We start from the raw sequence: 5,013 nt of genomic DNA on the forward strand, positions 1-5,013 counted from the left end.
GATAGTTGTATGTTTCCGAAACTCTTCTCTATTCGCCCAAACGCCCAGAACTAAAAAAGAAACCAACTCTGGAATGGTCATTAGTTTAAAAGATCTCTTTGAACAAAAGATATGATAGACAAAAGAAAATTACTGCCCGGCGCACGAGTCTGTCCAAATTATTAAATTGTCTTCTCTTTGCAGTGAAGCCTTCAACTTCTGAAACTCTAAGGAGACAACTGAAAATCTCACTGCTTCCCCTGGAAGCTTGATCTCTGTCCAAGACAGAAAACTGTTTGCCGTCCAATATTTTTCGCTTACAATATGGATTACCCAGGTTATTAAAACCACATTTGGCGCTAAATAGAATGCCTCTTGAGGTACTTAACCGAGGCAAAGGCATTGTTGTTGCAAATCAGTGTTATGTACACAATATGTCAGAGTTTCTGGCCTGCTCTCTGTTTCGTATTCTGAGCCTCCAAAAGCGGCCTGTAGTTTTCTATGTTTCTTCATTGATGCAACCCTTATCACATTGTACTGCCACGTGTCGCTTTTGGGGTACCAAAAAGGACAAATTAAATTCATTGCTTTTGAATGTAAAAGACGATATAAGTACATTCTTTACCCTGAATCTTCTCATTCATTTCTCAGCATGGCATTTTCTCTAGGTAAAGTTTTGTGCATTTTATGGGACTGACAGCAAAGTGTTTGAAAGTACTTCTTGTGAATGTTAACAATTCCTTTGAGTAGTGCGGAACTCTTCAGCAGGGGAAACTAGCATATATGACGGATGATTGTAAGCTGCAAATCTCAGTGTTTTATTGGGTCTGTTGTTATGCCTTGCCTCTTTCTGGTCTTGGTTGGGGGGGCAGCTAAGCCGCCTTTATTTTTGATTGCGAGAAGTCAACTTTTTTGTTACCTTATTTGATATAATGATACAAAGCCCTTTGCACAACAATAGTTTTGTTTAGGCATTGTATGCCGACAGGCTATATTTATGTAAGAAGCGGTCTGTGTTTTCACTGCCCCTCCAGTTTCTCATCCGTTTTGGTTTTTTTTTTCGTTTTTTTTTTTTTTTTTCTGGGTTGGCCTTAGTATTATAATACTCTTTAAAAAGTAAACAGTTCTTAGCCCATTTATGTCTAATGCAGAGAAAGTGTTAATATTGCTTCTCTTCTACTTATGTTAAATGCACTAGAACATTGTAGGCGCAATTTTCAGGACACCAAATTATTGCCTTCAACATTTTTTAGCAGGTTGGTCTCACCTTTGTAAGGTTTATAGGCTGCCCTCTTTCTCTTAAAATTGCCGATCTGCGCCCTTTCTTCCATTTATTAGGATTTCTCTGTCTTCTTTAGTCATTTTTAATTTTTGCGGAGAGAAGCATTTTTTTTTTTTATTTTCACTGGAGACGAAGTCTGACTCTTCCTTACTTTGGTCAACAAGAGTTACATGAATTTGTCTGACTTTAGTGCGTGTATGGTCGTCTCTGTGACAACATCTTGATCATTGTTTACTCAACCCATCAGCTCAGAAGGATTCTCATCTTCCATTACTTTTATGTCTTTTTGGTTTTGCGTGTTTTGAAATTTCTTTTTTCTCACTTCTATTACATTTTTGTCATCTGAATCACTGACATTTCTTCATTGGTTGATACTTCGTCACTTGACTCACCAAATAAATCACTTACAGCCACTTTCATCGATGTCGTATTTCCTCTCCATCATAGATGATTTTGCCTTTGATGTAGAAGGTTGGACGCTTTCTTGAGGTTCTATATACCCTTCAAAATTGGCTTGATCCTACAAAAAAAAAATAACATTTAAAAGGTGTCAAACTTCTGCCTGGCATTGCACAGAGGTTTAGTTCACATCCAGCCTGATTACTCCAAAATTCTTACAAACCCTGCCACTTGTGGCTCTTGTAGACTAACATTTAATTTACCTTATTTATTCAAATGCAGAAGAAAAGTAAATTACCTTGCTCCTGGAACACGTTGCCTTTGCTATTCATCACCATTTAATTGAAACTATTCTTTTGGAGTTAGAATCACTGTTTTCACTTTTTTCATACTTTGCTAGAATTAATCTCAACTGTTTCACTGCTAGTAGACTTTGTTCACATGCGTGCTGAACCTGACGTCATAAATGTGATTCTCTCTTCATTACATTTAAATCGATTGAGACAAAAAAATTACGTCATTAACGTAAGTCGTGACAAATAAACCAATTGATCTGTCATAATATCAATCCGTCAAATGATTTTCGTTATAGACAGATTTCCAGTGTTAAACGCCTTTTCGTTAGGTAGTTTGTATTAAAAGTGAAGTAAATATCATCAAAGTTAAAAACGCTTAGGCAAGTCGACAGTGCAGCAACGCCGTTAATAGACAAGTATTTTAAAAATTTTACCGCATAATGGTTCGATTCGCTCATATCATGAATTTAGGTCATTCCCGTTACCATTAGGTAAATATGACGAACCGATACACAGAATGAAGAGGTTCGCTAGAACACTTAGGTATTGAATTGATTTTATAGGTGAGAATGTTACACTCCGTTCCTTACACAGTAATCTTCAACGACTTGATGGCGTAGAAATATCTGCTACCTCTTTGTCCCGCAGTTTGAAGAAACTGAAATTCACGTGGCGGAGATGGACCGTCTCCAATAGATTATTTTTAATGGAACAGCCCTATGCAGTTCAAAGAAGACTACAATTTTTGAGAGACTTTAAACAGACTACAATTTTTGAGAGACTTTAAACACAACGAAACTTCACTCTTTCTATTACGACCTGTGGTTTTAGACGAAACCTGGATATACAGTAAAGGGTCTTTTAGAAGAAGCTGGCAAGATGGTACTCTCAAAACAGTTAGAAAAAGAAGTAGTGAAGGGGTCCGGTATATACCTAATACTCCATGCAGGATCAGAAGATGGATTTGTGGTGTAGTGTCGCTTTTTGTCTTTTGTACATACGATTTGAATATGAACATTTGAGAGTTTTTTCTTCACTACCTGTTTTCTTTCACAATTGCGTTTTTTTTAAATAAATCGGATCAGAAGATATTCAAGATCCTTATGCGAATATCTCGACTGTGTGGCAAAAGAACAGAAACTGTATGTATGCGTTGTTATTTCAATGAGCCAGTGATATAATGACTACGCTTTATCTCAAATTTGTAAGATGTATAAATGCAAAAGGCTTACCGATAAACCATGGCCTATTCTACTTCTGCAAATGGCTAGTTAAGGGTCATTAAAATTCGCGCAACTTAACGCGTATTCTTCACATTGGTAGCATACTTAATTTCACATCAACATTATGTAAACAAAATATTAATTTACGAACTGCCTAAACAAACTTTAAGTTACAAATGTTCCTATGCGTTTTCTGTAACCATCATACACTTCATCTCAAAGAGTTTCGGATGCTCTGGCAGTATCCATTTGGATGTGCAAAGAATCGGTTACATGAGGATGATTACAAACGGTTGAAAAGGTTTAATTCATACCAACGGACTTCCTCTACATAAAATACATGACCATTTAGCCATTATAAAACCTAAGAACAGGAAAAAACCTATCAGAACCAGATGCCTTACAAGTGATTGTCAACTTGGGCGGTCTAATAATGATGAACGATAGTGACACCTTAATAAATAAGTTGAAACGTCAATGTGACAATATGTAAACCAACTACTAATTTACGACCTGCCTTAATTTTGCTATGACGTCAGATAGTGTGACGAAAGGTTCAGCACCCTTGAAACAAAGTATATCTCTGGTTTAGAGCTAAGTTTATCATTAACCTTTTCTGGAGGTCATTGTAACTATTACTACCTCAAATGCAAAAAAACTTTGGCACAAACTACACAATTTTAACCTTAAATAGACGACTGATTTGCAGAGGCTCATATATGGAGCATGAAAGAGGTATGTTACACAGCTGATTGTTTGTGCTAATGGATGAAAGAGGTATGTGTATCTTTATTTAACATACCTCGTTCATCCACCAGAAGTATACATCGTTGCGTTCACATACCTCCTTCATGACACTGCTATCTTCGTTAAAATTGGCTGAACAGGACAGGTGTCAGTGCGAAAAAATAGTTTAACACATACCCCCTTCATTCATTACAATAACTCATTTTTTGAAAAAATGTCACATACCGCCTTCATCCACTCACCCCTTCAATTTTTGAACGGTACTTTGTAGGTATGTACTTACAATGGGAAAATTATAGCATATTTAATTCTCTATTGGAGGCGACCGATCGGAAGGCGATCGGGATTCGATATACGATAATGGGGAAATCGCAATTATTATTATAATTGCTATACCTTGCGGAGGAAATTTTTTGAAAATTACCAAAACTGAGAAATTTTGTAGAACAGTGATAAGTGCGAGGCGAACCCGAGCTATGGACCGTTACAAATCAGAGCGAGGCGAGGCGGCAAAGCCGCCGGAGCCGAGCATATTTCTCATCAAACCCAAATAGTGATAACAAAATTAAAAAATCTTATGTGCAGATTTGGATTGAACAAGTTGAATAGAAATTTTCAAAAAAAGGCACTTTATATACAAATTACAAATTAAAAAAAATTGTTAATTCAGTCTGCTCAGTATCATTTTCTTACATTACCAAAACTGAAACTGAAAAATTGTCTTTATGGAACAGTGACCGGTGCGAGGCGAAGCCGAGCTATGGACCGTTACAAATTTGAGCAAGGCGAGGCGGCAAAGCCGCCGGAGCCGAGCGTATGTCTCATCAAAACCAAAAAGTGATAACGAAATTTAAATCTTATGTGCAATTATGTGCAGATCTGGATTCAACAAATTGAATAGACATTTAAAAAAAATCACTTTGTATAGGTGATGTTTTCGTAAACAATATTCTACACAAATTCAAAAAAATATCACTTCAGTCTGCTTAATAGCATTTTCTTACCACACCAAAACTGAAACTGAGAAATTATATTTGCTGAACAGTGAACAGTGCGAGGCGAAGCCGAGCTACGAACTGTTACGAAA

The sequence above is a fragment of the Photinus pyralis genome, unplaced genomic scaffold, assembly GCF_008802855.1.
Source record: "Photinus pyralis isolate 1611_PpyrPB1 unplaced genomic scaffold, Ppyr1.3 Ppyr1.4_LG1, whole genome shotgun sequence".
Lineage (NCBI taxonomy): Eukaryota > Metazoa > Arthropoda > Insecta > Coleoptera > Lampyridae > Photinus > Photinus pyralis.